The sequence below is a fragment of the Ixodes scapularis genome, unplaced genomic scaffold (assembly GCF_016920785.2).
Source record: "Ixodes scapularis isolate PalLabHiFi unplaced genomic scaffold, ASM1692078v2 PGA_scaffold1__304_contigs__length_218370807, whole genome shotgun sequence".
NCBI lineage: Eukaryota > Metazoa > Arthropoda > Arachnida > Ixodida > Ixodidae > Ixodes > Ixodes scapularis.
In genome coordinates, this window is record NW_024609846.1 from 57562813 (window position 1) to 57584632 (window position 21820).

A 21820-nucleotide genomic window follows, 5' to 3' on the forward strand; every position below is an offset into this window, starting at 1 on the left:
AGCCACCCTCCAGCCAGCGCAGCACCCCACGATACATACAGAAACATTACTAGCCAGAATGTTGCTAGGTTGGAGATATCGGTCATTTCCCGATTGCCTCGCTGTCTTTAGCGCCCCTTCACAAACCACAGTTGAAATATGTTCGTGTTTTAAACTTCTTTAATAAAAGCGGATAACGCAGCTTTTTTTAATTCCCATACGAGTATGAGTGATTGTACAACCGTCCTCAGCCACGAGACGGCGAACCAATATCACACGCTTGGTGGTAGGGTTTTTCCCCTTGTGAAATCCCGCGCTAGAGCTTCAAATTTCTGCAAAAGCTTTTAAGAGCAGATCATACGGCCTTGGTAACATCAGCTGAAATTTGCTGTGATACGTAACCTTATTTTATCTTCTTAATACTTTGAGCCATATACTTTCTCTTAATAATTGTGTGTGCAGTGATTACGGAAGGCATAGTTGCCGGAGCTTTGCTGTCGGCCAACAAAAGCATACGCGAAAACCAAAAACAAAATCAGAAAATAATCGATAAATATATTAAGTTTGGAGCAGCACGCCTATGGGGCTATTTGCCCATAATCTAGCGACAGTTGTTCAAAAGAGCATGTGATGGAATTCTTTAGGGAGATTTCATCTGATTCTGCTGGAAGAAAAACGGATATCCATGAGTGCCATATTCAAAAAGGTAATTTAAACGTATGTTCTTCCTAGGCGCCGTGAAATGTTAAGATTACTTATGTATATTAGAGGGCACTTGCTAAAAAATTCTATTTCAATTTAAATCGCCGAAGGTCAAAGGTAAAAGTCCATACCGAAAAAAAAAAGTCGTAATTGCGTCACGACACAATAATCTTTCATAGTGAACGTTTTATTCACTAAAAGTGTTACTCTTTTTGTAACAAAAAGCCGTTTCTCTCATAATAGGAAACGAAATAAAACATTATTCCGCTCAGCAAAGAGAATCCAGCATGCAACCTATAGATGTTGTCGTAGGTCCCCATTGAGTCTCGGAAAAATCCTGGATAAAATGAAACATACCAGAAAAAATGTTGCAGGTCAGTATATACCATGTAATTGACCCACATCTTCAAAATATTGTTATGCTTTATTTATGCTTAACGTTAGAGAAATGCATATTAGCTTACCTTCTCGCGGTTAAGCAAATTACGAGAGGAGTCTCGCACATATTTCCATGCATCTCGGTAATGTTGACACGCTTACGAATTTTACTCTACGATTCATATCGACATATGACAGATAAAGAAAACTATGTAATTGCCATACGTACACTGTTGTAACAGCTGGAATATTGATGATAAACTTGAGCTTTGCGGCAATTGAGCACTAGTGTCTTAATTTCAGCGTGTGGCTATATTTCTGAAGTGCAAATACTGAACGCAAAAATGTGACAATTTTAAGGAGCCTTGCTAACTCTACGCGATATTTTGAAAAAGGAATTGTTTCCTAGGAGATCGGGCATTGAGGAAATGAGATCGTACGTAAGAATAAATTGATTTTATCCTGAAATGAAGTGCATATCGCGCCCTCTAGGCGACTGGTGGCCGCTAAAAAAATCTCCCTGAGGCGGTATTTGATCCTGGGACCTCACCAATACTAGTAGAGTGCTCTAACAACTGAGTTAACCAGAAATTGGTTGACAGTAGGGGTACAATAGTGATAAGAAATTTGATGATGTCGTCTATTGCTAAAGTTCTATTTTGAAATCACTGGTGTTGTGTATACGCGCGTGGTATATCACCAGATAATTTTTTTGTATCTACAATATGGCAAAAAAGGAGCATACCACAGGAAAGTGCTCTTTCATCTGCCTAACAAGAATCACCATGACACAATTGCAGAATGAATCGAAGTAGGTGTTTTTACTTGGACATTTGCGCATTCAACAATTGTCCCCACGTTTCCGTTTCTACATACCTTGGTGCGTTATCTGTTTTTGCCTATTTAAAAGCTTATAACACTCATGGCGAATAAAAAAAAGTGTTAAGATGGCGAAACTATGTGAAATGTTTATAAACCAAATATTTCTGCTATATATCCAGGATATTAAATAGTTGAAAATATATAGTGGAATATGACTTAAAACAAAGTAAAAAAAAACTCCTTTAAGTAATGTTAATATTGCCACGCGCGCTGCCGAGCGAGCGCGTGCGTGGCCGAGTGGTTAGCGTGCTTGACTGTCGCGCGAAAGTTCTGGGTTCGATTCCAGGGAGCGGAATCTTCTTTTATTCATTCTTTCTACATGGCGTTCTCGTAAGTTTGAGAACCTTCTCGTCCGATCCAGTTACAAATGTTCTACGAGCCGAACGTTCTAGGCCTAACGTTCCAGAAGCCCACCCGTGTACAAAAGGGGCTGCGCGTGGCATGCCGCGGTCGGTTTTCGCCTCAGCGTTCGATCCCGCTGATTCGCCGCCATCGACGTCCGCGACGTTCTGTTGTTATCTTTCTTTCTCCTTTTATTTTTGGGCACAAGTTCGCCCCCATTAAACGTTCAGTTTACTCAGTCATTTGCTGCATCATCACTTGTCATTCGTAACAATATAAACTATAATAAAAAGATTATTGGGTTTGGGTTAGTTTTTACTTTAACGCTTTGTTCATAGCTGAGAAAAAAAGATACATGCAAATAAAAATGTGCAACAATGAAGCTATAGAGTAACGATAGCGTGAATGTGTGGCTTGAAAGAACTGAACTACATGAATCAGAAAACATTGTATCATAGTTTTTTTTAGGCTTCACTTCAGTCAAAATAAACGGTAGATTATATATAAAAGCACCCTGCGTACACTTTATTCAGGAATCTAGGGTTCCAAAGTGAGCTTCATCTATCTATACGAAATACATGCATGTTAAACACGCAATCGCCGGTTTTTCGCGGGTTCGCCTGCGGGGATGAATGCCGTAGGTTAAAACTGCACGAGGAGGGATTCGTATGAAAGTGTATTTTTTATATATTCAGATACCTACAGCGCCATAGGGCATCACAGTAGAGGGGGCGATGTTGCGAATAAAAAATACAAAAAGTTATACAAAGGTTCAAACAGCAATATACAAAAGACCTAAATATTTTATCATCATAACAAAATGCAGGCTACATAAAAGTGCGATCTATTAAAAAATGAACCAAACTCTAAGAGGTTAGAGTTGAATAAAATATATCGTTAGGAACAATGTTGACTACCGAAATTGGTAAACCGCTCCTATCCCGTATTGTCTTAGGAAAAAATAAGTTTATAAACACGTTAATTCTACAGCGGATTTCCTTAACCTTATAAACATGATCCTTAAAGCCTTGAAGCCTTAAAGAAGTCATGCCTCCACACAATCAAAAGCAGTTTTAATGCTCAAATTGAGAGGCTTACAGCGTCTGGGTTTTCAACGCAGGTGCTAACTGAAGTGGTAGGAACTCTGATAAAAAAAAGTAAAAGGATGCGAAAAAGCTGCACGTGATATCGACAAAAAAAAAGTGGTGGTGGTTCCGGTTATACACTGAATATATCAATCTCAAACAGGTAGCCAATAGGTACGGAATCCCCTTAGTGATGTCAGCCCCCCAAAAAATGGGCCAAATATGTTCTAAAGTTTGAGCAAAAGTAGAAAATATTACAAAGCACAGGTGCCGCACAAAACACGTTCACTCTTACGTGCCCTGTTCAACCAGAGTGGTTTATAGCATTCCCCTTTCCTGTGGTAGATCCTACGTAGGACAGACAGGACGGTGTGTTAATGACCGGTTAAGGGAGCACGACCTTTCTTTAAATTCAACGGTGGGGGTTCACCTACCTCTGCATTGTCAAGCTTGTAAGTGTACATTTTCTTTACTAAAAACCTCGAGAATTGGCAGATTTGTTTTCCCGAAAAACATACCCGGGAAATGTTTGAAGCTTTTAGTATACTCCGCTTAGGCGAGCGTTGTGTCAGCCATCCTTCTGTGGCTTTAACTGACAAGGAAATAGCCTTTCTACAGTCGCTTGAGTGTGGTTGATGGTGTGTGTCCTCCGCGTGCTCGGGTGCCCCCGTGCGAGTGTGGCCTCGGCTCGAGCTGATACCGAGGGCTGTTCCTTTGTCTTCCTTCAATACATCGAGTTGTGAGTTTGCGCTTGCCTCTTCTCTCTTCCCTCTTTTCAATCATTACCAACTCGCCCAACTAACAACTTTACTAAACATGATCCTTTCGTTGCGATATGTAATCTGGCGGGTGAAAGTAGGCATTTCTTTCTATCCCAGTCCTACAATGAAATATGTTATTAAAAAAATTCTGTCGGAGGCTCTTCCTTCTAAAGCTTAGCTCCTTCCATCCCAGTCTCTGTTTCGCATAGGTAATACTGAGTCGCCTGTCATAATTGTTTAAAACAAAACGGGTAGCCGGGTTTTGTATCCTTTCAGGTTTGGTGATCTGAACACCAGTGTAAGGGTCCCATATAGTGCAGGCATATTCTAATATTCAACTGATATGTGAAAAATAAAGTCTTTATTTTAAGGAACATGGTACAGGCTTAAAATTACGAGCGAGGAAGCCAAGCATTCTCGAGGCTTTAGAGGCAGTATAGTTAATATGCCTATTCCAACTTAAGGTCGATGTTAGAAATACACCAAGATATTTGTATTCGTAGGCTACAGTGAGTGGTTCGTCATTAATAGTATAAGAACTAAGCGATAGAACTCTTCGTCTCGTAAATGGAACGTGGACAGTTTTCTTAAGATTAATATTCATTTCCCACAGTCTGCACCAAAGATGATAGATTTGTTTTTAGGACGGTGATCTGTATGACAGAGTACCGCACGCTCAGAGGCAACACGCCGATGGCGGGCAGCATCTGACAATGCGGTAGTTTGTACGTAGTAAGCCGCAATAATTTGTCCGTGATGCTCATGGGTACTTTTTATTTGCAGCCGGACCTCACATATTCGCCCAGAAACAAGATTTCATCGAAGATTATTGTAAAAAAAAAAGAGATTAAACCAGGATCTTTACTTTTTGAAAGGTAGAGAACGGCACTTGCCTATTAACGCCGGGTTGCATAGCCAAACGGGCACAGCAGCCGGTCCCAAAATTGCCCAGCATGTCGATATCCCGTCGACGCCGAGGTAGTCAGCCATAAGGACATTTTTTATTGATGCATTAATCGCTAGAAACAATGCTGCCAATAGAGTCGTAACAAAAACAGCCGAGAACGACCTAACATGAGGAAGAATAAGCAATGCACAGGCCAGGACGAAACAATTAATTGTCACTAGTGTGCTACGACGGATGAATTTCCGGTCTGCAATGAGGGGAATGACTAAGCGTCCCAACAACGCAGTCGTCGAGTAATACATCACTAGCGATTCTGCCGCTGTAAGAGAGAACCCTTTGTCCATGGCGTAGTCAACGATGGTCGTTTGAAAAGTGAGGCTACTGTAATCTCCGAGGAGTGAGTATAGTATAACGACATAAAAAATGGGTTTTTGAAAGAACCTCAGGCACTTCCACGCACTCTCACGTTGGAGTAACGCGGTACGTTCAGAGGGGAACTGACTTTGCAGGGAGTGACTTTGGTGCTGGCCGATGGTGTCATTCGCTGCGCTTTCATGTGGCTTTTGCAGCTCAGGCAGGGTTTGCCCGGGTTTCTTCCACAGTGGTTCTTTTAACGGAATAACAAGAGCTGTGGAATGTATCATGATTCCCCCGCAGAGGAGAAAGGTACCTCGAAGACCATACGCTTTTTGCATGAGAACAAGTATTTGCGCGAAGATCAACGAAGACAGGGATGCTCCCGCAAACTTGATACCGCTGGCGACTCCTCTGTACTGATCAAAGAGTGTCATAATAAGGACACTAAGAGCCATTGAAGAAATTCCCGCACCGGTACCTGAAATGAAAAGATAGAGATTAGCCTCAAAGCTATTATAAGCCTAGTAAAAACTGCGAGATACGGTTGTTTATTTCTTTTAGTGACGAAAAAAAAAGTATATATATTGTTTTTCGAACTTGTGTCTTCCGTTGGAATCAAGTTTTAGCCAAGCATCATGGCTTAAAACACACATGGAACAGAAAAGCACGAATAGCAAGATAAATATGCAAGTTTATCGGAGTTATTTGAATCCAAAGAGCATTTAGAGTGTTCTTTCACCGCAAATATCACAACAGCATTGCTGAACGTCAGTACCTGCCAAAAGTTTTATGGCTTCCCTTCGAAGCGGAACGAGGGGAAGCGCCGCGCAACCTGGGTGTGACTTGCACGTCGATGCAAGTGAATGGCGTATCTCACCTTGCAGTTCGCATTTTTCTTTAAGATACTAAAGAATGATACTAATAACTTTTTCTAGCGGCGATGGAACAACGAGGGCACCTCCAGCCAGCTCTAAAATCTGCAGCAAACTCTTCACCGGGAACGAGAAGCGGAACAAGGTCGTTCACCCAAGCTACAATTCACCCTTGGATGCTTCGATCAGCCTACAAGTAGAGAGTAGTGCTGGTAATTGTGGAACGGCGCGAAAAAAATCGCCCGGTTGTTGTTAAGTTGATTGAAAAAGCAATAAATGTACATCATTAGCGCACTCCACTCAACGGCATTATCTAGGAAAACGCTCTTATGGACTTACGAGAAGGAAGTCCGTCGAAACGGATTTCCTTCACGTCGTACACGTGGCCAGGTTTGTGAACTTTTCCCTTCGTTATATCGGCATCATCAAAAAAGCTTTCTGGATTCGTAACCTCCTTAGACCCCGTCGTAATCACGACGGAGACTCCCCCTCTCTGCTGTTCGTCGCCATTGCTTCCCGTGGATTTTGCGCCGGCTACCGCCAGGTGGCGGCGAACAATAGGCGACTGGGGTGGCGAACAATAGGCAACTGCCGCGACGCGGCCAGCTTTCCCGCTTGCTATGCGACCAATAATCCGTTATAGTTAATGCAAAAACTATATCACATATTATGTAAATTTTTCTGATTGAAAAGCGTACATGCTAATTCGAAGTTTGAATATGATTGTCGACCATACTTCGCCTCTCAGATGGCACAAACCTGTCATTGTTTTCACCTATTTGTCTTTAATTGGTTCCTAATTTGCAGTATCACGAATAAATACATGTGACGCACAGCAGCCAACATTTTTTTTTTGTCTATAATTCGTGGATGTTTTATCGGAGACCGCCTAGAAACCATTAAATTATTTGTGAAGTGCAGTGACAAAACAAATTTGTTTTCAAATTTTTCTTTCTATGTACGTTTCACACGGTAATATGCGATATGAGAAGCCTCAAATATTAAACTATTTTTTCAGTAAGAAAAAAACAATCGGCGGCCGACGAAGCGCACGAATGTACGAAGATAACTGAGGTTGGCTACCGGGAAGTATTTTTTTCTAGTTATAATAAAACACAATTAAGTGTGAATCATAACTTTCTAATCCTCACGCGGCAAGCTCTAACACTATGGTGTCTGGAAAGGACCGCTAGCGCCCTATTTCCTAAAAATTGAGCGGTCGTTGACGGGTATAGTTTATAACTAATGTTAAAACTGCTACAGTTCTTTGGGAGACATACTTTGTTACGTGAATTTTTCTTCATTTTTTTTTCATCGGAAGCGACCATGCATACGTTGGCGTAAGATTTGCGTAAATACACTAATTGTAGCAGTTAAATGGCGATGCTCGATTATGGGCGCTAGATTAAGATTTAGTGGAAAAATTAGAGAACGTTTATGCTCAGTGTGCCAGTGCCCAGATCGCGTATTAACTTCACTACAAAAAAAAAGGGTATATTCTTACACCCGTTGTCACATCTTATACACCCCAAAACTTAAGTTTGACGCACTGCGCACTGATGTTGAACCGACTTTACGAGCCTTCACGAGCGGCTTGACAGCCGAGTAGTACAACCTTTTGAAATAACTAATGTACATTTGACTGACTGCAAGAAAGTAGTGATATTTGTTTTTCCCTACTGCAAAACCTAAATGTTTATTTTCTGTAGTCTTTAATACGTACTTTAACTGTTTATTAAGTTATACGGCACCGTTATGAAGTCCCCCGTAAACGTTAGGGCCTTTAGTTCCACGGCAATGCGCTGTACGTCGAGCAGAAGTCATGGGGTGTATTATATTTAACAAAGGGCCTAAGGCTACACCATTTTTTGGGGGAGTTTTGGTCAACCCTTTCTTTTTCTGCCATTATCCGCTAAACTTATTTTTGACAGACCGGGAATACTGAATCGCCTTGTTTGTTTGTACATACAGATTGTGTTTCAGGCAGAGGTCGGCATTTTAGGTCGCCCTCACTCACCCTCACCCTCACAGCCACACTCACTTAAGCCCCTCACTCACCCTCACCCTCACAGCTACACTCACCTTCAGCCCCTCACTCACCCTCACCCTCACAGTCATACTCACCTTCAGCCCTTCACTCACCCTCACTGAACCTCACGGCCCTCACGCACTCACCGCCCTCACGGCCCTCACGTCCCTCACGCTCCTCACCGCCCTCACGGCCCTCACTCACTCATGGCCCTCACGAAACTCACCGCCCTCACGCCACTCACCGCCCTCACGGCCCTCCCCACCCTCACGGCCCTCACCGCCCTCACGCCACTCACCGCCCTCACGCCACTCACCGCCCTCACGCCACTCACCGCCCTCACGCCCCTCACCGCCCTTGCGGCCCTCACACCCCTCACGCCCCTCACGCACTGATGGCCCTCACGCCACTCAGGCCAGCTTCAGATGGGGCAATTTCGCCCAGAAACTTTACGTCGCAACGCCAGCAACACGGGCCGCCCGCGATTACACGCAGCAACCAATTGCTGCAATTTGCCATCGTCATCATAAAATTTTATTTTTCTTGCACTATTTAGACACAATAACGCGTTATACACGTGTTTTTATGCATTTAAATCTCGTTAAGAATAGTAATGCACCTTTCTGAAACAGTTTATTTCCAAAAAACGATCGATTTCAAACCAGAACCAAGTATTTCGGTTTCATCATCACCGGCACGAGGTATCACGTGAAAATTTTGCGTCCCTGATTGGATGCAGCCGCTTCAAACGTATTCAAATTGTTCCGAGTTGCTTGCTTATTTCGAGCCGGACCCGATCTCAGCAATTCGTGTCGATCTAGGGAAAGCTAGAGAACAACCCGTCATTAACACCAAAATTGCTGAGAAATATCCTCGATCTGAAGGGGGCCTCATGCACTCACCGCCCTCACGCACTCATGGCCCTCACACCACCTCATGCACTCACCGCCCTCACGGCCCTCACGGCCCTCACGCCTCTCATGTCACTCACTGCCCTCACGCACTCATGGCCCTCACACCCCTCACGCACTCACCGCCCTCACACCACTCACGCGCTCATGGCCCTCACGCCACTCACCGCCCTCACGCCCCTCACGCACTCATGGCCCTCATACCCCTTACCGCCCTCACCACCCTCATGGCCCTCATGGCCCTCACGGCCCTCACGGCCCTCACCGCCCTCACTGCCCTCACGGCCCTCACCGCCCTCACGGCCCTCACCGCCCTCACAGCCCTCACAGCCCTCACGGCCCTCACTCACCCTCACACTCATGAATTTTCCTGGTTCAGAAACTCACTCACCCTCACCTCACCTGTGAGGATGAAGGTGAGTGAGGGTGAGTGAGGGCCTTCATGAGTGAGGTTTGCCGAGGTATGGTTTCAGGCAACGTTACTAAAACACTCAGTTGGGAAACTCACCGTCGAAACCTGGGCCACTGGCGTCCACCGAGACCGAGCTAAATGCGACAACAGCGCCACTCTTTATCATTTGTCTGTACTGTGGTCACCTTGAGCTTTTCAAAAGCCTGTTTTTGCGTAAAAACAAACAATAAAGACTCTTTTTGTATGAAATTTACTGGAGTTTAGTACAAAAAGAGGGGCGCGTTATGTTTTTAAAATCTTTAGTTTGCAAGGTTTTGCGGCACAATTAATATTGTTTTTATACAACCCTGCCTCAGCAGGCCTTTCAGTTAGCGCGTCCCGACTCTAGATGCATTTTAACTTCGGTGAGTTGGGGGTGGCACCCCTGTAACCTCTACCGCTGTATCTGTTCTTAAAGCCAAAATAGAAGTCACGTGCAGTTCCTCGAGTGGTCGCTGCGGGAGAAATGGTGGCGTTGTGTTCGTCATTAGCTCGGTGCTCGGAGACAAATTGGGGCCAATTTTTCGAAGCTGTCTCTATGGGAGTTTCCCAACTGAGTGTTTTAGTAACGTTGGTTTCAGGGCTGGGTGAAGTGAAGAAAGTGTGACGGGACACACGAAAACCGTCACATGTTTTACTACATGGGTTGTATGAGAAAAACAAAAAACATAATTAAAAAAAATTAGAAATCAACTAAAAACGAAAGGCAGAACCCGTAACGTCACACACAGTCAAGAATGAAAACGAGGTCCCCGGGATTCTGAGCCTTATGTTCTACCACTTTCATGGGGTAAGTGCGCATCCGCAACATTCCTTTCACACCATAATACATGGGACAATTAAATTTATTATAACCAGTTGGAAAAACGGTTTAGAAGCCTAACAATAAATTTGTGCCCGCCGCTGAGGCTAGTTCCTTTCTACGTTACCGTCGAGACTTTCGCTTTGAGAAAGAAATGGCGAGGACGAAATATAGTAAAGAATTTGGTAACATAAACATTAAGCTATTCCGATAATTATTGGATTAACAGTCCTTGAATTTTAAACGTTGTAAAAATTATCTACGCATATCTAGTTTCAATACTTCTGTGAGGTATATCAAATAAGAATTGGTGATTGGTGCTACGGCAAGTCAACACACGTCGCTAATTGTTTTGCATCACCTACCATGCTCTACTTAGAGGCAACAATTCCATAAATTAGGGAAGTACCTTTAAAGCAGTAATTGCCCCGCAGAAACTTAAAAATATTTTTGAAAATGGGTAATAAACACACATTGTATTCTCCGGAATTGCATATTACCATAAATCAAGCCAAACGTGACCACTACCCATGGAAAACTTGGTGCAAATGTGGAGGCTATCATTCCAAGCCATGCAAGTATCGTGCCAATCTGTGCGATCTGGTAGATTGAAAACCATCGCTCCAGTATCCATAGCAGAACACCTTCAAACGAGAGAAACGTGAGCCCAATGAGAATAAGAACACCCGATAATAAGGATTCGCGGCTTGGGTTGTTAAAATAATTTCACTGTCGAAAAAGTAAGATCGAATTTTTATAAAGAAGAATCTTACATACTCCAAAATTAGGGAGACTTCATTACTAATTAATCTGTTTTGTTTGACTTTTTTATATTCGATAAACTTATTTTATATAAAAAATCTAACCTCCAATAAACTGTTGTTTAAAGTGACGTAAAAAATGGCATTGTTGAGGTGCATTATATGTAGGGTTTCGTGTTTCCGGTGTAAGTAATACTTATTTTTAGCAATATTGTGCTGAGGCCACCGGACAAAAAAGCTTCCATGAGGTAGCTTGTCCGGGTCTGGCGCCCCTGCACATACAGGGCATGGTAAAAACAAAAACCAGTATACACAACTCGTTATCTAAAAAAAACAAACGCGTACATCCTTTTTTGTTAAAGAGTGATTATCATTGGGGTTTATAAGGCACTTGTTAAGTAATTTAGGCAGGTAACGCGCAATAGATTGCAGTGCATAATTTGTACGAAAAGTAGGCACATTCCAGAACTCACTGTGTCTGACAAGGATGGAAATTTCGCGTTTTGTCAGGTGGCATACATTAGACAAAAAATAAATAAACTCATCGGTCGAAAATAAATAAGAACATAGCAAACGGTACTCGTATACACTGGTAATCCTCATGACACTGAATTTAAGAAATAATGGTTCCATAACATTGTTGTAGGCACGTGTGCAATAAAACGCATTTTCTTTTGTAGGATCGTAAATTTGTTTATATTCGATTTACTTGTGCGCCAAACCAAATGACAACAGTTAATTTGTGAACTAAATACAGCATGATAAATTTTAATTTTAATATTTACAGGCAACAAGGAGCGACAGTGACATACTATTCGAATTTTTGTCAGTTTCTTAACTAAGAATCGATGTGATTATTCCATTTCATATATTTAAAAAAAATGACACCTGACGTTTTGTGGTGTTTAAATATTTGAATTTCCAGTTCCGGGTCGTCTCGTTGAAGTGCTCCCATTTCGGTGTCTGTAACTGCGCCGAGAAAACTGGCGTTATCGTCGTCGTCGGTGCTGTCGGGAGCAAATTCGACTGGGGCCCTAGATAAGCAGTCAGTGTCTTTATGCTTGCGGCCAGACTTATGCACAATGGTTACGTCGAGTTCTTGTAGTTGGAGGCTCTAGCGAGCGAGGCCTCCTGACGGGACCTTGTGGTTGGCGAGCCAACAGAGGGCGTGGTGGTCCGTGACAACGCGGAACGGGATCTCGTAAAGGTACAGGCGGAGCTTGGTTAACGCCCAGAGGACAGCGAGGCGTTCCTTATCAGTCGTTGAGTAATTTTGCTCTGCCTTGGACAGTGCTCGGCTTGCGTAAGCGATCAGCTTCTCTGCTTCATCTTGTCTTTGGACGAGTACCGCGCCGAGTCCGGCGTTGCTGGCGTCCGTGTGAACTTCCGTTTCCACTGATGGATTGAAGTGTCCAAAGATAGGGGGTGACTGGATTCTTTCCTTCAGTTCGTTGAACGCTTCTTCTTGCTCCTCTCCCTACTGTAAGTTCACGTCGTCCTTCGTCAGATGGGTGAGCATTGCAGAAATCTTGGCAAAATTGGCGAACGAAACATCTGTAGTAAGCGCTCAGCCCAAGAAATCTTCGCACGGCTTTCTTGTCTGATGGCTTCGGAAATTCGGCGATAGCGGATGGCTTCTTAGGATCAGGGCTTACACCTTGAGCACTCACGACATGGGCCAGGAATGTGAGCTTGCCGTAAGCAAACCGACATTTTGACGGCGTTAGTTTCAGTCCAGCTCTATGGATAGCCTGTGGCACGGCTAGCAGACATCTCAGGGGCTCTTCGAAGTCGCTTGCGAATGCCACGACATCGTCGAGGTGGACGAGGGAACTTTGACTATTCAAGCCGGAAAGGGGGGTGTCCAGAATGCGCTGGAAGGGCGCCGGTGATGCGCATAGACAGAACGGCATCACTTTAAATGCGTGCGGTTCATCGAGCATGACAAAGGCAATCATCTCACGATTCCCTCCGTCGACTTTGGTCTGCCAGTACCCACTCTTCAGATCCATCGACGAAAAGTATCGAGCGTGGCGCAGCCCGTCCAGGGTGCCGTCGATACGTGGCAGCGGGTAGACGTCCTTTTTTTGTAACGGTGCTTAGTCGACGATAGTCCACGCAAAAACCGAAGAGTCCCGTCTTTCTTTTTCACCAGGACAACCGGTGAAGCCCTCGCACTGTTTGAGGGCTACAAATGTCGTCGTCGAACCTTTCTTAAACCTGCTTCTGGAGGACTTCTCTCTCTTTCACCGAGACACGGTACGGCGACCGATGAACAGGAAGCGCGTCGTCATCAGTAACAATTCGATGGTTTGTAACCGTCGCTTGACGTACCTTAGACGACGTGGAAAAGCACTAATTGAACTTGGCGAGAAGGTCACTGAGTTGTCGTCGTTGTGGGTTTGGCAGGGTTGGATCGATGTCGAACAGCGAAGGCGGCGTTGTCTTGTGTGGCCACGAAGAGTGGTCTTCTGATACTCTGGTGATTGAGGCTGAGTCCGGGAGTTCCTCGGCGTGCCCCACGGCGGTGCCTTTCGTAAGGTGCTGATCCTCCTGTCGGAACTTCGTTACTAGTGCAACAGTGTGCCCACCTTGGAGCACCGCGACGCCTCTTGTGACGCCAATCCTTCTCCCTAAAAGCAGTTGGACGCTACCTTCCAGTAGAGCTTCTCCGCCGGTGCCTTTTTCGGTCCCGACAGGCTCGCTCGAGCGTGGTGGTAAGTTCATGTGGTTAGGGAGTAGACGCACTGTAGCTGGCGTGGCTGCCGTAGTTTTCTGATCCTCGGGCATTACGACAGGTTTCAGCAGCCTCAACTCGTTGGCTTCCAGGTGAATGACGGCGCCGTATTCGCACAAGAAGCACATTCCGAGTATAACGTCTCTCGCACAGTCTCGTAGTACGACGGACTTCACCGTACACGCCTAACCTTGAATTTTGACACGAGGAGTGCACCTTTCGACTGGCGTGACCAGATGTCCCACGGCGGTCCGTATCTGTGGGCCCTCCCACGGCGTCGCCGCTTTCCGAAGGTGTTGGGAGAGCCTCCCACTCAGGACGGAGTAGTCTGCTCCGGCGTCGACGAGAGTCGACGCGTCGTGGCCGTCGATAACGACGTCTAGGTTATTCTTTACCATTGCAGGAGCGTCGTTTTGGTCTCTGGCGGCGTTCAAGTGGGGGCTCACCGACGTTCGTGGAGGATCTTGGCGTCGGTCGTCTTCAGCAACTCCATATCCAATGGTTGCCAGGCCTAGTTTCCCCGGCGAGGAGCGGGAGGCGACAGACTTTAACGTCGGGTTTGTGAATCGGCAAAGCTGGACGTCGCGGCGACGGCAACCGGATCTCTCGGCGGGACGCAGGCTTTCAGCTCCCCAAGCCTGCATCCTGCCGAGAGTTCCCGTCGCCGTCGCCGCGACGTCCAGCTCGTCGATCCCCCGAGGGCGTTCACCATAACAGGGGCGCGGGTCGTCCGGATGGAACCCGCGCAACCCGAGTCGTCGGTATGGGCATCGGCGGTAGGTGTGGTCTGCTTCCCCGCAGCGAAAGCGCAGGGGGCGTTGGTCGGGCGTTCGCGACACGTCGGTCTTCCGGGGTGCGCGGGGCTCCTGGCAGGCGTGCTGGACCTGGTCGTCGTGGCGTCGGTCGTGCTGCGGCGCAGGAGACTGACGTGGGGGCGGCGCGACATAGGTGCTAGGAGGAGGCGGTGGACGTCGGGCCACTGTGGCGTAAGTCAACGTGGGCTCTTCGGGGGCTGCCACGATGAAGGGAGCCTCTGGTGGGATGGCTCTCTGGACATCTTCCCACACGGCCTCGGCGATGGAAAGCGAAGCTGGTCGGACAGCGGCAGGTAGCAGCTTTCGGAGCTCTTCCCAGTTGACGTCGCGAATGACCTCGCGAATGCCTGGGATGCTGGAGCCAAGGTCGCCGCTAGACGGCCAGAGGGCAGCGAGGCCGGGTAGTCACTGGTAGTGACCGGCTCGGGCTTGGAGGGTACGCTCGATGTTCGTTGTCTTGATGACAAAATCTCCGACAGATGTCGGAGGGTTGCGACAAGGCCGCCGAAGACGTGGCCTCTCACGCCCCTTTTGAGGATTCGTATCTTCTCTTCTGTAGCCCGATGGTCGGCGCGGGCGCTCAGGCGCAGAACGTCCTTCACGAAGCCGGTGACGTTCTTGTTGGGGCCCGGGGTTTTGGTTCGCAGAAGATCCTCGGCTCTCTCTCGGCGGTTGTGGGTGATGAATGTGCCCTTCTGCTCGCTCTTGAAAATGTCCCATTACGTCAAAGAGGACTAATGATTTTCGTACCAGTGCTTGGCGGGCTCCTCAAGCCGAAAAATAGACGCTGTGCAGGCACTGCTCGTCGGTCCAGGCATTGTGGAGGGCAACGCGTTCGTACTGGTCGATGCAATCTTCGAAATCTTCATATTGCTGGCCGTGGAACGGAGCAGCCGTCCGCGGTGCGACGGGCAGATAAACGATGGTAGGAGCGGCAGGGGTCTGCGACTGCTGGTTGTCCACCGTCAGCCTCATTGGCTGCTTGGTCCTCGGTGGCAGAAATCCAAATTCCGGGTGTAGGCCTTGGGGCCGGCGACTTAATCGGGGCTCGGTAGTGTCTTTTTTTGGTCTTCGTGGGCTTGGTGTCGGATTTGCTCTGCGGGTTCTCGGAGGGGTACGCTGCAGGGACATCCGTTACCCCGCACCTTTACCAGAATATCACGGGTTGTGACCAAAAGAACATGTAATAAACAGGCAGAAATAAACGTTTACTGGCCGAACTTGCGCAAAAAACATAAAGGAAATCGACGATAACAACAGAGCGTCGCGGATGTCGAAGTCGGCATAACTTCGGGATGGAAGGCTGGGTTGAGACTGACTCGGGCTCGCCACGCGGAGCCTCCTTGTACCCGAGTGGGCGTCTGGAACAATCATCCTAGAAGATTCGTCGCGTAGAACATTCTGACCTGGAGCAAGCAACACGGTTCTCTAATTTACCTAAATATAACATTACAAAGTCAATAAAAATGTGTACCTGCGGCCAGGCACCGAGCCCTGGCTTTTTGCTTGGAAGGCAAACACGATAACCATTAGGCCACAAGCGCGCTGCCTTCTTGGTCAGGTGCGCAAGCGGCAAGATATATTTATGCAAATGAAAGCGTAAAGAAATACCTATTCAACAAGTACAATATATTTAAAGTCAAGTAAATTTATATTAAATAAAATGCCAATTTTAATTTCTTTAATTTTTTTTCGTGAAGAGTTCTTGGAATAGTCTGAAACCTACAATAAAAATCAGGTGTGTTAAGGGATTAGCACACATATATTTGTGGATTTGAAAAGGCGATATATTAGAAGTTCTATGTTCAGTTTGAATTTATTCAAGACAGCCTCGTACATAAGTGTCTCAGATGCGAAGCTAGGTCGAAGCCATTTGTTTCCGCCGAATGTTAATTATTTTTTGACACTTATGCATAGTAATGGTGCAGTTCATTTTAACAAATAAATAGGTATGTTAAGAATATTACATATATTAAGGTTTCATGAAGACGTGCTGTTTGTTTATGAAAAAATAGATATCTAATTCAACTTTTCTATCCTAAATTGAGTAATGAAAATCAATAGTTGACCAATGTAACCATGTGAAAGGCTTATATTGGGTACTGTTGGAGTGGGAGCAACAAAAACAGATATTACGGTTTTGCCGAGATGTTTAGCGCGAAATTTCGTCCTCTTTCAACCAGTGTTGTACAAGTCCCTAAGAAAAAGGAACGAAAGCTTGCTCTTCGTTCCTTTTGATTTTTGGAACGCGTTCCCGCTACAAGTTTCATCTGTCAGAATGAAAATAGTTAACCTTACAGTTAAACAAATGGAACGTATCATTACATATACGTTACTTTTGTATTTTGCTAATTACCATATTTAGTTAGTGCAAACAAAGTTTTATATATATATAACAACGTTTTATATATATAAAACAAAGTTTAAGTTAAAGTATATAGTTTTATATATATACATATAAAACTTTGTTTGCACTAATGGGAATGAGTGAAGATTGACAGGTGCAGTCATAGTAATATTGTGAACGAAGAGGGGAGAAGGTGATTATTGAGTTTATTTCATTAAAGTTAGGGAAAGGGAAAGAGTGCTGGCGAAAAATTGGGCCAGGAGCGGGGATTGAACCCGCTCCTGGGCAGTATATATATATATATATATATATATATATCGTAAAAAGGAGGTAAATGCTTTAAAACGTATTTATTGGACGACGTTGCGAGCGGGGACCGCTCTTTATATATATATATATATATATATATATATATATATATATATATATATATATATATATATCCCATCAAATGGCAACGCACGAATTTGAATGACGTAATGGAAGAACACTAGGGGAAGGACACAACCGGAAGCAAGGTTCTATATTGTGATATGTTCACGTTTAAAAATCTCAGTGTTTTACCATATTCCTGTTTGTGGTGGTTGATTCAGAGGAGTCAAAGTACTTTTACCCCACATTGCACGAGCGTTTTACAACAACCTCACACGTATGAAGGTTACAAAATCCTGTGTTTAAACTTAGAAACAATTGCTCCTTGATGTGGCTGTCGACAAGACGAGCAATTGGAGAAAACGGTAGGGCTTTTGGAAGGCAATACTGGAAAACTACGAGTTCTTTTTCCTTAAGGCTGGATACGTTGTTCCATTTGAAGGTAGGTGAGAAGGGAAGAGAGAATGAAGGTTAATTTTTTAGTATCTTTTGAGTCACGAATTTTCAGGATACAACGGTGCGTTCGATGTCTGTAACCTGTGCTTTTGTTGTAACTGTAGGTATCTATATGGAAGTTCAATGATGGCTGTTGTCGGACTTAGACTTCTGAAGAAATGAGGATTCGTGAAATCAAAGAAAGTGGCTAAGTTTGAGACGTCCCTCTTTCTGTGCCTTTTCCTTGGACAAAAGATTTTGCTTTTTGTACCGCAATCTCGGGCACTAAGAAAACAATCAATGCCCTCTAGCTTTCCGGCACTTCTACCAAGCCAGCATCCCACACAATGAACACTAAGATAAATAACAAAATATTTAACGAGAGGCCGCACTTCGTAAAGGTATTGTTGTTTTACTTTTTAGAATTTTCCTTTTAGAAATAAAACAAAAATTACCCCACTGAACGAAAAAAAAGAAACGCCGTTCATTTTTCTGTTTCTGTAAAAATGTAAGTTCTACTGAGGCAAAATGAAATGGCTGCTTTCCTTCGTTCCTCCGAAAAGGAACGCGTTCCAGGAACGCTGTTCCTTGAAACGCCATTCCGTACAACACTGCTTCCAACTGTCGCTTCGATACGCACGCTATACTCGCAGTTAGCTTTCCGTAGCAATGCAGTCAATGCTATGGGAGAAGGTGCACCTACCGCCGTACACGTGCTTTCCTGCTCCCTTCGGATTGCCACAAAAAATTGACCGCAAGTATAGTCATAATGAGCAGTTGGGCTGGTTCAAGATAGAACACCACTAAAGCATCTATATATGCCTGAGTGGTGTGGGGACCGAAGGCGTAGGTAAAATGGTATAGAGAACCTTCCGGTGAAACAACAACAGATTTATTTATTCATTTTTTTGGCCGGAGTCCGGCCTTCGCCAGGAATAGTGTTACAATCGAATCCGGTGGATATTTATACAAAACTACGGGAAAGATTCATATTCTAAACAAGAGGTAGTGACGGTATTATGTTTGTAGACGCGGATCCGGTTGATCACGCGAGATGGGAGGAGCCCATAGTTCAAACAGGATGGAACGACGGTAGGAGATCGTGGAAACGGGGCGGATGGTGCACGCGGGGAATGAAACACAAAACATGGCAGATAGTGGTTTCACGTGGAAGATATTATATTACCATTTTTATATTACCATATAAAAATGGTAATACAAGGTTCTACGTGGAAGATATAACGAGCACAATCCACTCGGCGAAAAATATATAAATATATATATATTCATAGAATCTGAAAACGAAAGCAAATATTACACCTAAAAAAAATTAAAATAAAAAAAAAATTAAAAATAAAAGCTCATGGTCCCATTCCGGCTCCATACACGGTACCACTGTCAATAATATGTATCGATAAGAAATTATCTCCCGTTTCTTATTGGTTGTATAATGCTTGAATCGATGTAAGTGTTCCTTGACTTTAATTTATTCATTGTTTAATTACGTTGAATCGGTATAATAAATAAGATTCGCGCTGTTCGCGTTTGCAAATTGAGGTAAATCCAAATTCTAGAAGTGTTTCTGATAACTCATCGAATGAGTGCTCTGGTTGTTTGAGGTGTTTATATGAGGTAGATTTATAACAATTTTTAGAGATCTGTGGCTATTAAAGCGCATTCTAAATGCTGTTTCAGCCTGTCCCACATATTGTATATTACAGACCTTACAATTAAGTAAATAGATGACATTCGACGAGTCACATGTAAGATGTCCTTTAATTTTCATTTGAAACTGGTAATTCGAATATATATATATATTTAAACCATGCAGATCAATGAACCGGAATTGATCGGATAAATTAAAGTTGTACGAAACCGCCAAATGTTGTGTTAAAAGTCAAAGACTACGGATACACTGCCCCGAGTTTCGTATCTCGAAATAGAACTTCAAATATATCGTCTCTTTGAATGTACTGACTTATACGTCGAAACCACGTTTGGACGTACCAATTGCCCAAACCATATGTTTAAACGTACAAAAGCTAATCAAACGAGAAAAAAAAAGATTTTTGAAGAAATTGATGTTGAAATTTGCTGTTTTAGAGTTATTATTTGTATTCAGAGGCATTTTTATCTGAAATATCTTTATCTGACTAACGATATTGCAATTATTGAATACGTATTTGTTTTAGCTTTGATTTAAAATACGGACGGAGAAAAAACAACTGCTTAATGTTTGACGAGTGTTGTCTTCACCTTGTGCTTATCAGGTTCGGCGGACACGAGAAAAGAGGATAATCATCAAGGTGAGTTGACTGTTTATATATATTTTGCTAATTAGCTTTTTAAGAATTTGTTCAGGGGTCATGTTGCAATTCTAGTATTGATGGAAATTAAATTTAGAGCCCAGACCAATAAAACGTTCTTGCAAAGATGTAATAGTTCTTTTTAGATATTAATTGACACATTTGCACGTTGTTTAACCAGATTTAAAAAATTCCCGAAAAGCGTGCCGGACGCCCTGCCCACAGTGACGCTTACAAGTGTGATTTAGTGGTTTCAATATTGTTGTTACTATCTAGGCAGCGTGTCCTTGGCGGGTACGCAGACGACACAAGTGACGATGTGACTGAAACGTCAACGTCACTCTTCTAAGTGCCATTCTGGGCTGGGCTCGCGCCGCGCTTTTTGCGCGCAATTTTTAAATTGCGTTAAAAAAAATGTGAAAATATAGCAACTAATATAAAAACAAAACATAAGATTTGTGCAAATTTCGTTTTTCAATTGAAGTGGCGTCTAATACTAATTGCCATCAATACTACAATTGCAACATTACCCATAAGCACATGATTAAAAATTAATTAACATATTTCACTAAATTAGCCAACTTTCCGTGACAATTATCTCCGTATGTAATATCCGTCGAGCCTGATAAATACAAGGTGAAGACTGTACAAATAATGAAGAAGAAGAAAAAAGGAAATTCGAATTAGAATCAAACATTTACTATAATTTATGTCACAAATCTCATTGTAACAAAGTTATCTACATGCAAGCAAAATAAATGACCGTCAAAGGGGTTAGGCTCTGGATTTTTAGTAATATAAAAACAAAACAACAATTTTATGAACATTCGATGGTTTTTACTATAATAACAAAATAATAAAAATAAACATGTAAAAAGTGTCCTTTCTGTGCGGAAGGTATCTGAGCCCGGGGGAAGCTCGGCAAATACGCGGCTTGGGACGGACGTTAAAACCCCAAAATTACCCTTTATTCCTTTAGAGTAAAAAAAAAAAAAGAAAAGAAAATTATAATGCAAGAGAGGTTTTTAGTTCCGTCCCAGTAAAACAATTTCCCAGGATAAATATTTTTATTTCACGCTTTTGAGATATGAGACATCAGGCATTTCTCCTGCGAGATTTGAAAGGAAATTGCTCATTACTATATCGGCATTTTCCGCTCTTGCTTACTCGTTTTTCTTCTTTTGTGGATTTCGTTCAACAGAAACTTTTCTGCTTAAGATATGAGCCAAGTATTGATATTTCGCCCACTCTTCTATCTTTAAAGGACCCTAACAAAATTAGTGCGTTAAATATTTTTTAGTTTTATTCGCAATAAATTTTTAAATCCCCCCCCCCCCCTCCCCCTGTGTGAATGCATGTGCACTTTGGCGTTGTAAAATGTTCGTGCTAATTGCGACAAATAATATCTGTGCCCCTTCCGTTAGTATGGAAAACCTTACAATATAAAAGCCCTCGCATTTAAATTACATAATCACGGGAGTGTACAAGCAAAACTCTTCCTTCGTTATATTTTTGCTACAATAACAACGGTATTTTCAATGGAACTAGTAAATATTTCGCTAAATGTCTGCAGTTTCCGCGGCACAGTG